Raw genomic sequence first — 17,231 nt, forward strand, 5'->3', positions numbered from 1 at the left:
GGATTTAATTCACTTGTAATATGTCAGATAAGACATCAAGGGTTTGTCTCAGTCTGCAAAGCAGCTCTGACTTCTCTTTTGCACTGACTCGGCAAAGATGCATGAGAAAAGACTTTTGGGAGACGGGTCATGCATACTTGATCATGCCTCTCTGGCTCCCCACAGGTGCACAATCAAATTCTCTGCTCAGTGCATCCCATGCAGAAAGAGAAACCCACCAGCAAGAAAGCAAAGAAAACAGGCTCTCTTTTACACAATTATTCTGAGTGAGTTGTGTTGGTGCACTGGAGTTCTCGGAAATGTGACTTCAAACATCTAAGGCAATTCCTTATGGTACCACACTATGGTACATAAAAAACATAGATTTCTCCCATGGTTTGCAAAGACCATTGAAACAATACTGCAAAGGAGGTTCAAGAACTATGTCTCTAGGGCTCTCTTCGGAAGCCCATAAACTAAAGTTAAAATGATACAGAGAAGATTAGCATGGCCCCTGCACAAGCATGACATGCAAATTTGTAAAGCATTTCATATTTTTTGTGAATGAATGCTTGTTTTGTAAGTTCACAACTCTTACTATATTATACGTCATTGTTTATGTAAAAAAGAGAAAAAAAAGAACTGTGTCTCTCAAACTCGTTACCCACATTGAAAGCATAAAATGGTGGGTAGTTGGGAAGTGGACTTGGCCCAGCGGTTAGGGTGTCCGTCTACCACATGGGAGGGCCGCGGTTCAAACCCCCGGCCTCCTTGACCCGTGTGGAGCTGGCCCATGTGCAGTGCTGATGCGCGCAAGGAGTGCCCTGCCACCAGGGATGTCCCCCCTGTAGGGAAGCCCCACTTGCAAGGAGTGCGCCCCATAAGGAGAGCTGCCCAGCGCGAAAGAAAGTGCAGCTGCCCAGGAATGGTGCCGCACACATGGAGAGCTGACACAACAAGATGATGCAACAAAAAGAGACACAGATTCCCGTGCCACTGACAACAGAAGCAGACAAAGAAGATGCAGCAAATAGGCACAGAACAGACAACCGGGGTGGGGGGGGAGGGGAGAGATATAAATAAATAAATAAATAGATAGATAGATAGACAGATAAATAAATAAATAAATAAATCTTTTTAAAAATGGTGGGTAGTTGTAGATTTGGAGTGGCTTTATCTTGCCCCTCCCTTGTAGCTTAGGAAAAGGGACCTTTAAACAAACAGCCTGTATAGAGATGCATTCAACCATTTCCAGGAGCATTTCAAGCCAGAGTGTAAGGGCATGTTTTTCTGAAGAATTAACATAAGCACTAAAGAGAATGAGAGAGACAGGGAGAGAGAAAGAGAAGGGTGACTGGGGGATATTGATTTAAATATCTATGAAATCTAGAGGTCTCCAAGGCTACATTATTAAAATTGATTCCCTAAAAAGAATTTAAGTATGAATATTCTTACTCCCTTGAGGAAATCATCGACATAGTTAGAAAGATGTGAAAGGAGAAATATAAATTCAACATGAGAAAAGAAAGAAGCCGATAACTTGACCCCTTCCTGAACTGAATCTTCTTTTTAGCATGAGACTCCAACCAGTGAAATGGGAGAAGTTTTAACCTTAATTCAAGTTGTGATTTCAGATTATTCTGAGAAGACATTTCACATATTGATTTGATATTGTGATTTGTATTTTAAAATGATCAATGAATGAATGGGCAGAAAAGTCTTGGGGTCTTACCAAATTTTCATCCAAGGGATGAGGAAAATCTCATGCCATTGACTTCAAATGGGCAGAGTGAAACCATAATATAATAGTTATATCTTAGAAGTTGAGCTCATTCAATGTAATGGTTATATATGTGTTACTGTGTGATTAAGCTTAAAGCCAAGTATCCATAAAAGATCACACTTAGCACAATTGATTTGCTGAAAAGTCTCAGCTCATCGCAGGTTAAAAAAGAAACTATTTTGTGTTTCCTGAAACTGCTCAGCAATTCTTCTATGCAAACTCCCTCTCCATTGAACTGTGACTCCCTTTATAATTTTTAACTAGATTTCATAATGTCAGTTACTTCAGTTTATTCAATCCATTTCATTTCAGTTTCAAAATCCAATCCCATTCATCTTAAAATCCCATTTAAAGCACTTCTTCTCCCCTCCGTATACTACTGGTTAGACCTTTCCATAGTGTTGGCAACTAGAAATTTGATGTGGGGTTGAAGTAGGTTAAGATGACCCCTTTTTCCCATCGTGGAGTTGTTCTCTTTCCCATGCATCCCCTCTACTATTGGAGAAGGAAAAGGGAGAGTAAAACAGACAGCTAAATGACTGGGGACATTTCTTTCTCTGTCTAAAAAAACTGGTTGAGGGTATGATGAATTGCTCAGAGTACTTACGATTTGTTTCGAGGGCCCTGTGGGTCCAGGTTTCTGACCTTGATGTTCCTCTTCCATCTCATCCTCTTCCTGTTTTCCTTAGTCCATGCTCTAAAGGCAAATCCAATCCATGTCGCCAAAAATCTGCATTGATCAAATTCCCACCGTAGAAAAATGGTCTCAAAGTGTATAGTGAAACTGTTTAATGAATAATTTACAAGGTTATGTGTTAGGTTACATGTACCAACAAAAACTGGTGAACACCCAGGGGGGTAGCAATTTCTGAAAACTTTTACCACTACCAGGCTTAAAGAACAAAATAATGACACTGAGTTAATGGATTTCAGTGAGAACTGAAGTTGTGCAGGTAGAAATTCCTGGAAAATGACGATTCTGTCACTGGAGAGAGATCCCCTGACAGGAGTTGTGACTTGGGCAGATGAGCACAACCCCTGCCAAGCTAGGCATGACAGACAAGGCACTGGGAATAAAGAACTGTATATATGGGTCATGATGTGGACCATTGTCTATGAGGTGCAGAGGTGCCCAAAGATGTACTTACCAAATCCAATGGATGTGTCATGATGATGGGAACGAGTGTTGTTGGGGGGGGAGAAGGGGGGTGGGGGGGTGGAGTTGAATGGGACCTCACATATATATTTTTAATGTAATATTAGTACAAAGTCAATTAAAAAAAAAAAAAAAAAAAAAGAACTGTATAGATCCCTGTCATGGAAGGAAACCAAGTAGAAGCCAGAGGGGAAGAGAGGTTGGGTGATACAGTATGCCATCTCCAAGAGCAGAAAGAGTGGTAAGGGTATCTGGAGAGGCGGTCAGAGAATATACAGCTCAACCTCCTGCATTCAGTACATCATATTCTTGGTGAACTAAAGAAAGGTGGCTTAAGTCCAGCAATTTCCAATAGTATCAAATTGATTCTGGGGAAAATCCATATTTAAGCCACATCAAGGAATAATTGCACTTTTTCCCAACTAGTGTCCCTTCCTTCAACTCCAACATCTCTCTACACCTCTGCAACTTCAGGCATTCTGACACTCAGGGATGCCACCTCTTTCAGAGGAGAGCTCTGCAAAGTTTTTGATTTATCCCCCTACATTCCAAGTGATTTTGCCCTGTTACTGGGGAGGGAAAGTCTTGTCATTCTTCATTCTGTCTTCCAAGGGGGTGTAATAGAGGAGATAATTTTTCTCCAGAAATTTTCACACACACATACATACATACATGCAAACCATGAGACTTCTTTCTGAGTACTTCCTTTATATAAATTGAGGGATAATGGACCATGGATGGCATTTTCTAAACTGGGATCATTCACACTCAGTAAATACTGCAGAAGATTGTCTTCCTTGGTGGTGATTCTCTGTATTCAAAATATGGGAGACTTGGCATTCTTGCTATCTAGGTAAAATTTTTAAACATCAATAAAATCACAGATTTATAATATCTAGATATAACTAGAAGAGATCTTTAGGGTGATAGTTTTGAAGAAGATGAATAAATGAAAAGTGAAAGATGTGAATGAACTAGGAGCTTTGGACAGAAACTCATCTTTTTCTTTTCTGCTGTATTTCATACTGTCTTCTGTGTCTGAGTAGCCCTGAACTATTCATTGTTTATGCAGTCTTATAATGTTAGAGCTTGAGTGTTTTCAGAGCTACTCTAGTCTAAACCATTTTTAGTAGAAAGGAATTAAAGATCTACGATTGCATCCTTTCTCTGATGGATACAGATCATCACTCAGTAAACATATTATGTCTGTTTTATTCTGTGTGTCTTAGTATATCAAAGCATAACATAAAGTCCCTGAAGGGAAGATCTTCTCCTTTTATGTATATCTCATCATCCTTAGCCTAGCCTGGGAATGTATAATGAGTGTTCAATATAATTTGGCCAACTGTATGCAATAAACTGTGAGAAAATGAATTATTATTCCTTGTTATAAGCATTTAGAAATATTTCTCCATTATGAAATGCATCCTTATTACTAATGCCTCATCTTGCTTTGTCTTGTATTATATGCTCTTAACTTGGTGTCAGGGAAGCTCCTTTTCTATGCAAAATGTTGCCTATGTTTCTATTCTCCAGAAGAGATTTATGTTTTGTTTTATTTTGTTTCACATTCCAATTTGCCAGGGAGCAGGTAACTCAAAAGATATTAAGACAACTTTCTAGTGAGCAAAGATTTTAGGGGAAAAAAAATATATGAAAAACTGAGAGACTGGAAGCCTGAACTGATTGCAACTACATGGCTATGATGTTTGCGTGTCTTTTGTTAAATGATAACATCTCTCTTGCTGACATCTTAAACCTCCCAACTGTGCCACATCCTCCCAGGGCATCACTAAGAGATTTGCTCTGATGATTTTACAATTCTTTCTAGTGGGTTCATGGCCATGGCCAGATTGCATTCTCTAAAGTGACACACTCAGAGCCTGGCTCAGAGTAGGTGCTCTAAATTGAATGTTCACAGAACCTTTGGCAAAGTAGAATAATCAAAATTTCTCTTCTAAGGAAAAAAAAAAATGTGTTGCCCTGATCAATGTGTTTCTTCCCTGGCAAAATCCTAAGGAATGAATAATTTAGAAATTACAGGTACTGGGTCAGGTTCCTCAAGTGGCACAGGTGTTGCAGTCAAATGCTATCTTTAGTTCCCAGCTCTGCCTTAACTGCGATGGGACCATGGACAACATTTTAATGTGTACCTGCATAGTTTACCCTGAGGTAATAATATTATTTAATTCGGTTTTTGCAAGTTTTAAAGAAGTTAACACATGCAAGATATTTTAAATAGTGCCCTTACATAGAAAATGATATCTCAGTTTGAGCAATAATCACCTGTATAAGCGAATAGGCCTTGGGTTGACAGTAAACTCATTTATCATAGACAGAATTTCACGACATCTAAGTACAGGACTAGCTTGAAGCATCATGCTACGATGCAACAGTGCTCAAGAGAAGAGGTAAACTCGAGGAATCAGTAAACCCGGTTTCCCATTTTAAATGCACCTCTGGGGGTCAGGAAAATATGCACAATACAGTCAGTCCTTGACTTTATTCCTGGTTCCCATAAGAAGGCCACATAATTTGGAACTAACCACTTGCCCTCTGTGGATTTCAGGTTCCTGATCTTCAAAGAAGAAAAAATGGGGGGAAAATGAGTTAATATTTTTTAAATGGATATCAGTCAATACTGTCCTCCATCTCTAATGCCTTGTTTGGCCAACTCAGAAAGTTATTATTCTGCCCAGAGGCAGGAAAAAATGGGCTATTAGGTTATATGCTCCTGGCCCTGGAATTTCTCTCTCATCTCTATCTGCACATTCTGCAAATCTCTTTCTTGCATTTGGTCAGATTATATTGGGGACCACCCTGTGTCTGTCATCTTCTTCCACACCCTACCCCCAATACATAAAAATGAATAATAACACAGTTTGGCAATGTAACAGTGAATCAATTTATATGCAAATTATGTAATTAAGGCACCTCAACATTACTTCATACTATGATTATTTTTTTTGTTTGGTTTGATTAGGATGATCAGAAACTTGGTCAAACTTCCCTTGCCTTAACTTCTACAATTTCAAGTTATAAAGGATGCTTTTTGTTTTTAGGATTAAATGGTAAAATTTGTATATGCTCATTATTTTTTAAAAAGCAACTCAAAAAATTATTGTCTTGGTTTGCCAGAGTTGCTATGACAAATACTACAAACTTGTTGGCTCAAACAATAAGAATTCATTGTCTCATGGCTTTGGAAGTTAGATGTAAAAAATCCAGGTCTCAATAGACTATGTTTTCTACCAGAGTCTGGAGTGTTCTGGCTCTGTCTTGCTGAAATCTTTGGGGTTCCTTGGCTTGTATCTTTGCCCCCTTGGCCATCTAAATATAGTCATGAGATTAAGAAAAACTTTACATAATGTAGTACATATGTGTTTTAATTTTGGGTAGAATTGTTTGACCCCTTGTGCGAGAAGCAGAATAATGCTCCCCAACCCCACACAAAAAATGTCCATGCTCTAATTTCTGAAATCTATGAATATATTAGCTTACATGGCAAGAGGAATTATGCTATTAGATGGAAGTAAGGTTGCTAATTAGTTCATTTTAAAATAGGAAAATTGGGAAACGGACTTTGGCCCAGTGGTTAGGGCGTCCGTCTACCACATGGGAGGTCCGCGGTTCAAGCCCCGGGCCTCCTTGACCCGTGTGGAGCTGGCCATGCGCAGTGCTGATGCGCGCAAGGAGTGCCGCGCCACGCAGGGTGTCCCCAGCGTAGGGGAGCCCCACGCGCAAGGAGTGCGCCCATAAGGAGAGCCGCCCAGCGCGAAGGAGGGAGCAGCCTGCCCAGGAATGGCGCCGCCCACACTTCCCGTGTCGCTGACGACAACAGAAGCGGACAAAGAAACAAGAAACAAGACGCAGCAAAAAGACACAGAAAACAGACAACCGGGGGAGGGGAGGGGAATTAAATAAATAAAAAAAAATAAATCTTTAAAAAAAATAAAAATAAAAAAAAATAAAATAAAATAGGAAAATTATCCTGGATTGTGTAAGGTCATCTGCTGGTGATGTGTCTCCTTGGTCATTTTCTGTGGCTTTTTCTGACTCACTGCATCTGAATTCCCCCCTTCTTATAAGGACTCAAGTCATATGGATTAACACTCACCCTGATTCAATTTGGTCTCATGTAAAGAGGATCTTCAAAGACATTATTAACAAAGAGTCCACATCTTAACCAATAATACTTTTGAAGACCCAATTTATACACAGGAATATGGATTAATACTTAAACATGCCTTATGGGGGACATGAAGCAATTCCTATCAGTAACAAAAATTAAAATATGCCTTAATGCGACAAGAATGAAGCTATGTATGATTTCCCATTGTGCTTATTAGATCCAATATGCAAGGCATCTCTTATTATCTACATCTTTAACTCTATCTCTATTGCTATTACTATCTCTAGGTCTATATAGTTATCTATATCTCTATCTCTTTCTCAGTCTCTACCTCTGTATAGCTGTCTCTTTACCTGTCCATCTATCTTGAACCCTAGCAATAAAAGTGAACATAACAAATACATAATCTATAGAAAAATGTTAAATTAATATTTACTTCAGTTTTTTTAGAAGAACTAGAAAAAACTTCGAAGTAATTGCTGAACTTTAGATAATATTTCATCAAAAGTAAATTATTTTCTAAAATATATTGATAATATTAAGAAAAAATATTATGAAATATAGTAACTATAGGTTTTAATTTGGGTAGAATTGATTACCTCTTTGTGTGATAAGCAGATTAATACTTCCTCCCCCCCAAAATGTCTATATTCTAATTTCTGAAATTTGTGAATATGTCAGCTTACATAGCAAAGAGGAATTAAACTATTAGATGAAATTAAGGTTGAAAATCAATTCACTGGAAAACCGGGAAATTATCCTGGATTGTCAGTTGAGACCCACACAAGCACAAGGGTCATTAAAAGTAGAGAAAAAGAGGCAGAAAAGAGACAGATTGTAGCACGAGAAGATCTCTGCCTGACTCTGCTGGCTCTGAAGATAAGGAATTTTCTGATGTTTTCCTTATGATAACACTAGAATAATGTGTGCTTGGAAAGAGGTACACAGAGGTAAAGTGCCATTTGCATCTTATCAAGGGTGTCTACTGTCAGCCTGAGTTGTCATTGCTGATATTAACTTTGATCACATGGGAGGCAATGTTGGCCAATTTTCTCCACTGTAAAGTTACTCATTTTTTTCTCCCCTTCCACAACGTACTCTTCAGAGGAAGTCACTATGCTTCATCTGCCAGAGACTTGAGATCTTGCTCAAATCCTTACAGTGAGAGCTTGGCGACTTTTCTGGAGATAAAGCCGAGAATGGTGTGCAACTCCTGCTAAAACTGGAGCCCCAGGAGTTTCTCACTCTCATGTTATTCAACATTCAGCCTCTACCAATTCATTAGAGTTGCCATTAATGTTCCTATGAATTTATGGCTCCAGCAGCTTCTGTTATATGTAAGCAGAACTCAGCTGTGACTTTCTGGATTCAGCAGTCTTTCAAAATTCTAGGTGTCCATATGCCCTGCAAACTCGGTTCTCTGATGAGTCTGTAAACTGCTATTGATTTTCAGTTTGTCCAGAATTTGCTTGTTGTGAGAACAGGAGCAATGGCATTTAAGCCCTTTACATGCCACAGCTAAAAACAAAAGTCACTTACAGTTTTTGAGGGTTGACATACTATTCCTCAGAAGAATGTAGATCATCCTCTAACAACTTAGGACATTGAATTTTGCCATGGAGTGTCTAAGGCCAGTTGAAATCATGCCCTGTGTTGCTTTCTTTTCTTGATGAATGCTTGATGTTTACTTGCTCATATTTTAAGATCAATAACTTAACCACAATATGTCTCCCTGGAAATCTTCTGTATAATTTTTCCAGGGGACCCTTCTGAATTTAACATTTCTTTCCGTCTTTATTTCATGGAAATTTAATCTGACTTGTATTGTGTAACATGCTCCTCATACCTCATTTATCACAAGTAATCTATGACATTCTGAACACAGTATATGACTTTATCAGGTAGAAAATTCTTTAAATTTTTGATAGTACTGAATATTTAGCATGTTTCATTAAAATAATATCATATAGTTATTTTATTGATTTTCACATTGCTGAGATTTTGTCCTTTTCAATCTTGTATTCTATTTCTAATGACTGTCCATTCATAGTTATGTTGCTTTTTAGCTATTTTCTGTTCCAAGATGCTAACCTTCTAGTATGATTACTTCTATATCAAAGATTTTTATGTTTGTCCTTTTAATGTAGTAATGACTCAGTGAAGATTTGGGAAATCTTGGTTCCTGAATACTTTGCATATTTTCAATAAAGTTGCTCTTGTGTTAGGAGGTTCATTGCTTTGTTCCTTTGCTAAATAAAACTGAGAGCTTGAAAATATAGAGATGAGGTAAAAAGCCCGCATATTTCAACACCCAGGATGACTATTGTCTACCTGGCATAATCCCATCTGTTAAGCACTCATTGTTCTACCATGGCAAAACCTACTCTTATTTAGAATCTATCCTTTTCAGCTACAATTAAAATAATTTCAATATCATTAACTGCAGTTGGGGATGATGTCCCAGGCAGGAAGTAGCTCACCTGGGATAAGTCTTGTGGAGGTCCTACCTTAAAGGGTCAAAATTTGGGGAGCTATAATCTTCCAGAAAGCTTCATGGGTGACTCCCTTGATTTATATGCCATCTCCTGCACTAGCACCTTTGCTAGCTTGGTTAAGGAATATTGTGACAAGTCATCATAAAAATTTGCTCCTCAAATTACTCAGAATGTTAATACTCAATATATAGTACAATGTGGTAAGAATCTGATTTATTTTGAACAGTTGGGTAGTAAATCTTTCTTCAAGCAAGCCAGAAGTCCTTTTCTTTTCTTTCTTTTTTTTGAGTCTTATGCTTAGAATATGTGAAAGTTATGGGTATTTCAGATAAAGAAAAATAGGATAAATAAAATGAGAAAGAAAGAAATGGTAAAGCGTTTTTTAAGAGGGACACAAAGACCAATTTGATTGCAACCAGAAACACATATAAAAAGAAATGATGACTGAGGGAAAGTTTTATTATTTCTTTTTAAATAATCTAGACATCTTTTTATGGGCGAAATTTTCAATACTATTTTGTGCTCTATGGGACAGAATTAATCCCCAGACTCCTATGAATTCTGTTTGAATTCAATATCATCTTCTTCAGTAATTCTGGAAGCAGCCTATTCTATCACAGTTTAACTTTCTATAAAATGTTTTTGGGGTCATAATCTTATTTAATGTGTAAAGTCCTCTTAGGAGATGGGTATGAAAGAAAAGGTCATTCTCAATTTGCGGTTGAGGATTATAAGAGACAGAGTCCTGGCCATGACATCTGAATCCTGAAGAAATGGACTTTCTCGTGAGTCAGGCCAGCCCTCCATTGAGATACCTAAGTATTCCTCTCTTCATAAACTACCTTTTCTGAAGAATATTCTCATGATTAGAGAGATATTCTGGAATGTTTTCTGGAAGCTTATTTCAAAGAATAAGTGGCCTCCACAGTCTTTTGCTCTTATGTTTTCCCATACTTCTTCCCCAGACTTTTAACATGTAGAATCTCCATGGTTTGTAATTTTCAGTAGTCTTGGAAAAATTCCTTCTAAAAAAAGTTCATCCTCATGAAGAACACTAGTTCTTTGAGCATTTAACATATGCCAGGCTAAGTATGGCGTATGTACTGAGTATGTTTTATAGCTATCTATACTGCTTTCCAACTACTCTATGAAGCTTCCTTCTGATTGGAATTCCACAGGTTTTTTGTATTAGTTCTGTTTAGGCCAGTGTGATGGTTAAATTCATGTATGAAATTGGCTGGTTATGGTGTCCAGATGCTTGGTCAAGCAAGCACTGATCTGATAGTTATCATGAGGATATTTTATGGACTTAAACCATCTACAGGTTGATTACATCTATGGCTTATTACATCTACAATCAACTAAAGAGATTGCCTTCAACAATGAGGGGCATCTTATCCAATCAGTTGAAGGTTTTAAAAGGAGAAGTGTTGATTTTAGTAGTCAGAAGAGAGAGAATTTCCATCTTTCCTTCAGCCATCCAGCTTCTCCTGGGAAATTCACTAAAAACCACCATTGGAGTTCCCAGCTTATGGCCTGTCCTATGGAATTTGGATTTGCCTATCCCCATAGTCACGTGAGCCAATTCCTATAAATAACCCCATAATATTTAATTCATATATATATATGTATATATATTCATATTTTGTCAGTTCTATTTCCCTAGAGGACCCTGAATAATACAGACAGTGTCATAATAAAAAGGTTAATACCATTGGGGAGTTAACCTATTAAATATTGCCAGTCCTTTAAACATTCCCCTGACCCTATACTGAAAGCAAATGTAGATAAAATGACAGAGAAGGGAGCGCGAATGCCCTGTTGAGTCCTGAGTCACTCTGGAGGGCTGTGTCCTGTGACCTATTAAAGGAAAGCCAGGACAATGTGAATATATGATTGCTTAGAAATGTAAGCTTGTTTCCTTCCCTCCACAGCCTATTCCAGCTGTAGCCCAATTAAATTCAACAGTTCACAGGTGTTCAGAGAAATGCTTTAAACATAAAACCCCAGTTGTCTTTAGGGCTCTTCACACTTTTTAGTGCTCTTTAAATTTGAAATATTCTCCCAACCAAATATACCACATTTACAAATGAAGGAAAAAAAATGCGATGAATGATGATGAAGATCCTAATAATTATAAAAATATTGTTGATCGCTAAATGAAATTTCCTTTTAGTACCAGCTAAAAGTTCCATATATTCAGACAAAATGAAGGCAAACACTATTTTCTTGATTGAGGATGTCATGAAGGATAAGGGTAAAATCCCAGGTGCTCAGTGTATGAGAAAGGTAAAATGGAAAAAGTAAAAATGTACATAGCACCTTTTCTGTCATATTTGAAACATCAACTCCCACTTCCATACTTTTTTATACTCACAAATCCTGCCATATCTGGCCAGTGAACACACCAAGAATACATTGGTCTAGGTTGCTCTCAGCCTCAATTCAGAGAAAGTAAATGCTAACAGCCAATGTTTGGCCCACCACCTAAAATTGCAAATATATGAACCCACACCTAAGGAGTTTGGAATATGACAGCTGAGTTTTGAAAATAGGTTTTACACTGTACCATTATTATAAACATAATACGTGAATCAGTCCTTAGTAAGGTCTGAATTGGGTGGGTTACTGCTGTATGACACCTCAAGAAGTGTGAGTTTTGTATGGGTAAACCAGGATTAAACCCATCCATTCAGCAAATAACTATTATATGCTCATTCTGTGCGAAGTACTGTTCTAGAACTTGGGGTGCTGGAGGGAGCAGAGCAGAAGAAATACCCTGCCCTAGTGAATTGTACTAAACTTTAAATAGATTAAATAAATTTATTATCTAAGGTGTTAAAACACATGCACAATAAAAATATAAAGAAAAGAAAGAAGCAGAAACTGGGGTTCAAAGGGGGGAGACTGGAGTGAGAAGCATGGGTGGTAGCAAAAAGCAAATTCCACCTCCTTAATTTATTTCAAAACTTTATGCTTGTTAGATGCATTCTGTTTTAAATATAGACTATTTACATCACAGAAATTAGAACTAGGAAACTACAACTTTCTTTGGGTGACTAGGATGATGATGTTAAAAGTTAAACTCTCTTGAGTGCTTACTCTGTAACAAACACTGTGTTGAAGAACTTTACATGGCTCATTTCATATAATATTTATGAAAACTCCATTATATACTTAATTCTATTCTATCCATTTTAAATATTAGTAAAATAAAGGTAGTAAAGGCTAAATAACTCACTCAGTTCTACAAGTCATAGAGCTGAGACACAATCTGAGTTCTGACTCCCAAGACCATGTTTTTTTTTTTTTTTTAAATTTAATCAATATTTATTAAAGGAAAAATATGTATTTCCACATATGCAAATAAATATGCATATAAAATTACTGGAAAACATAACTGTGAATGGTAGAATTCCTGGTGATTTTTTTTTTTAATTTTTTTATTTTTTATTGACTTTGTAATAATATTACATTAAAAATATATATGTGAGGTCCCATTCAACCCCACCCCCCCATCCCCCCTCTCCCCCCCCCAACAACACTCGTTCCCATCATCATGACACATCCATTGGATTTGGTAAGTACATCTTTGGGCACCTCTGCACCTCATATACATTGGTTCACATCATGGCCCATACTCTCCTCTATTCCATCAAGTGGGCCCTGTGAGGATTTACAATGTCCGGTGATTACCTCTGAAGCACCATCCAGGGCAGCTCCATGTCCCAAAGACGCCTCCACCTCTCATCTCTTCCTGCCTTTCCCCATACCCTTTGTCCATTATGTCCACTTTTCCCAATCCAATGCCACCTCTTCTATGTGGACATCAAGACCATGTTTTTAATCACTACTTCTAACTCAAATCTTCTTTGTCTTTATAAAATATATCTTCTGAAATCATGTTTATTTAGTTTTCAATTATATTAAAAATAGAGTAAAGTTTTCTGAATGGTACATAGATTTTTAATTATACAAATGTTAGGTGTGCATTCTAGAACATATACAAATATATAGAAAAATATGTTATCTTATAGACTTGACATCATTTCGCAGGTTTTTTTGGTGTTTTTTTTTTCAACTACCAATATAGCATGAACATTTCCTTATATCATTAAATACCCTTTAAGGTCATATTTATTAAATGAATATAGAATAACTATCCACATGTACCTATCATAATGTAGCCAAATCTATTATAGTTCAATATGTAGGTAAGTTTCCTTTTATTTTCTACTTACCAAAAACACAGCACTAAATATATATATAGTTTTAACTGAACATGAATAATTTCCTTAGGTAAACAGTTAAATGTGAGAGTCAAAAGAATGGATAGCTAGAGGTATTATATTTTACTCTATCACTCTCCAGAAAATTTGAATGATCTTAAATTTTCACAGGCAGAATCTGAGCCTTTTTGGTTTCCCATACTACAGTCAATATTATGAATAAATAAGTATACATATAATACATATTTAACATGAACATAAGTCACATATTTATTGCTTTTTCTATTATTTTCTACAAAAAACTTCATCATAGAGACATGCCGTTATTGGACACATATGGCAGGCTAAGAATTATTTTAAATGCTTCAACTATATTACTTCATTTTAGCTATTTAAGCAATTCTACACATAATAAATTATATATTTACTGGAAATTTGTCATAGGATAAATAATGCCTCGCCCCCGCCAAAAAAAATCTATGCTCTAATGCCCAGAACATGTGAATTTATCATGTTCTGTCACAAAAGAACTTTAGAGATGTGGTTAAGTTAAGGCTATTGAGAGTGTTAGATTATCCCAAATCATTGGGTTTGGTTCAAAGTAATTTCAAGGGTCCTTATATAAAGGAAATCAGGAGGACCTGAGTCAGGAGATGAGGAGATGGAAGCAGAGATCAAAGTTATGTGGGACACAAAGAAGAGATAAAATGGGGGCAAGGGGTTGCCTTTGGGTGGGGCTTTACGGGTTTGAGGTTGATACCAAAAATGAAGATCAGTTACAAGATTTCTCATATGGACATAAAACAGAGGAAGGTGGAGTGGCCACCCTTTCAGTAGAAATGTTCATATACAAAGGTCTCTCCCTCTGGACTAATCATTAAGATGGCAGGTTTTTAGTTGGAAATGGCCACATGCAAAAGGTAAAGTTATTTGAGCCAGTTTCAGTAATTTCAGAAATTAACCCTTTTGGGTAATTTAAAAGACTTCTAGATAATGTTTCAGTAATCATAATGATTTGTTAATTCTCAACCTTCAGTTTCAGAACTACTAATCTAAAAGGTTCTTGAACATGGTAATTTGAGAAATACTCAGCTTACCTACATTGCAAAAGATGCCAAAATTCAGAGATTCACGTCAGAAAGATGTATCCTGGATAGAAAGCAAGAGCCAAAAAAGAATTTTTATTAGTACTTTGAAGCATCAAAAGCTCAGAGTATTCAGTCACACTCAGAGTTCTTTGAAGAGATTAGACGTGTAGCTCATGGACCCCTTCAGTCAACTCTGCAGAAACCAAATACAGAGATGGAATTATCTAGGAAAGATTTGTGGATGCCCTCTTTCTTCTGGCCTGAAAAATGGAATCACTGAAAATAATGTAAACTCTCAATAATTACTTTTTGTTTCCTCTTGTGTTGTTTGGAAATTAGGGAGGAAGATTTAGCTTGGTGATTTCTCCCAGAGGACTTACAAATTATTAGGAGATTTTAAAAATCGAAACTATGAAACACTAAGAGAGAAAACAACAAGGTTGATTCACTGTGGAGTTGAAAACTATAGTAGGAGGTGAGAAGAAGGGAAATGATATCAAGCAAAACTGGGTTCCTTGCTCCCGATGCATCTTTAAAAAAAATGATTTTATTTATTTATTTCTCCCCCTTCCTTATTGTTTGCACTTGCTGTCTGCTCTCTCTGTCTGTTCATTGTGTGTTTCCTGTGTCTGCTCCTCTTCTTTTTAAGAAGCACAAGGAACCGAATTTGGGACTTCCCAAGTGGGAGGGAGGTATCCAGTCACTTGAACCACATCTGCTCCCTGCTTGTGGTGTCTCTCGTTGAGTTTCCTTTTGTGTCTCCTCAGTGCATTATCTTGTGTCCCTCACTGTATTGACCCATCATATCCTCTTGCTTTCTTTAGGAGGCACTGGGAACAGAACCTGGGACCGCCCATGTGGTAGATGTGTGCCCAAATGCTTGAGCTATAGCCACTTCCCTCCCGATGCATCTTTAAAGCCAATGCCTGAGACACTAGAATTTCAAAGAGAAAAAAGTTGTATTGGTTGCATAAACAATGGGGCATAGTAGCCCCATGGCCCAAAACTGCCTCCCTGATCTTCAGAATTTCTAATATATTATAATATCACAGCGTCAATGAATAATTGGGGTGGAGCTGAACATAGGTTCCTTCATTAATAAACATGAAGGGGCTCAACAGGACAGACTGGGGCAGGGTAGCAAATCAGAGTCAGTCACCAGGATGTGGGATAAGGGTCTCCAGAACCAAGGTCAGTGCAAAGGTCTTTCATATGGCTGTAAAACAAAGGTGGGAGTGGTTACCATCCCAATAGTAAGTGTACACAAGGGTGAGGGTAAACTTAGAGCAATCATCAACAGGATGGGGCCACTCTAGCCAACTTCAGTAATTTCAGAGATTAACCTCTTCCTATTTCATAATATTAAGTCATCTATATAGTGATTTAGTAATCATGATTATTTATTAATTCTTAACCCTGGGTCACAGGGAATAGATAAGGATTTGCATCTTCCTGAATGGAGGTGACATTTAAGCTGGGCTTTTAAGGATAGCTGTCATTTTCATGTTGAACAAAAAGGAGGACAAAGCAATGGACATAACAGAATGTCAGGGTAAAAGGTAGAGATTGGCCTAAATTAGAGAAAGACTTCGTTTGGATACTGAGGAAGATTACCATAGATGTCTAAAGTGTCAGAATATGGGTTCTTAAAAATCAAGGTTAGGCATTCCTCTTTTACTTGAGAAGTGAAAGAAAGGAACACTTGAATCACTCCTACTTGTGTATTAGAAAAGCAGCCCTTTTATAGGTTACTAAGTATCACACTGAGGAGATAAATATATGATTTGTTAGACTGAAAGTATGCTGGAAAATGTAGTCTTTTTATATTTAAAAGAAATCTTTAATCATTTTATTTCATGCATATTTGTAACTTAGGGAATGTATCCTTGAGCACATCAAATGGTAACTAAGAATTCCAATTCCATTTATGAAGGAATACAAATAATATATCAAAAGTTCTTGAACAGTAATTCAACCATCTAATCTAGGAGTAGAATGTATCACATTTAAAGGTTTTATTTGCTGTTAAGCCCCAATTAATTTTGTTCATATTATTCTCTGCTTTTGAACAAACTCTTTCAGCAAATTATTTGTTTTTTAGGAGATTTATCTTTGTCCAATTATATTATAATTACCTTGACTTAAAAAAAAAACTCTTAGATTCTTAGACATTTTGAAATGTTTGAAGCACAATTTGCTAAAAAGAGACAGATAACAAGATCATTAAGCTTCACTTCCCATTTGGGATAAGAGCATTATTGCCTTAAAATGCACTAATTAAGCTAGTTTCAGATCCTTAAGGAGTTGGGATCCAAAAGCTCTGATTTCATGGTCTTTGGGTTTCTGTCTTTTAGCGTACATCTGCATGA

General features: G+C 37.0%; 1 non-coding gene across 1 annotated transcript; it reads left to right on the forward strand.

The window, feature by feature from the left end:
• Positions 1–431: 431 nt before the first annotated feature.
• LOC111759179 (U6 spliceosomal RNA) lies at positions 432–538 on the forward strand. Its single transcript, XR_002793260.1, has one exon. It is a non-coding gene; the product is annotated as a U6 spliceosomal RNA (small nuclear RNA).
• The last annotated feature ends 16,693 nt before the right edge of the window (positions 539–17,231 follow it).

Source organism: Dasypus novemcinctus, chromosome 17, assembly GCF_030445035.2.
Source record: "Dasypus novemcinctus isolate mDasNov1 chromosome 17, mDasNov1.1.hap2, whole genome shotgun sequence".
In the NCBI taxonomy this organism is placed as follows: domain Eukaryota; kingdom Metazoa; phylum Chordata; class Mammalia; order Cingulata; family Dasypodidae; genus Dasypus; species Dasypus novemcinctus.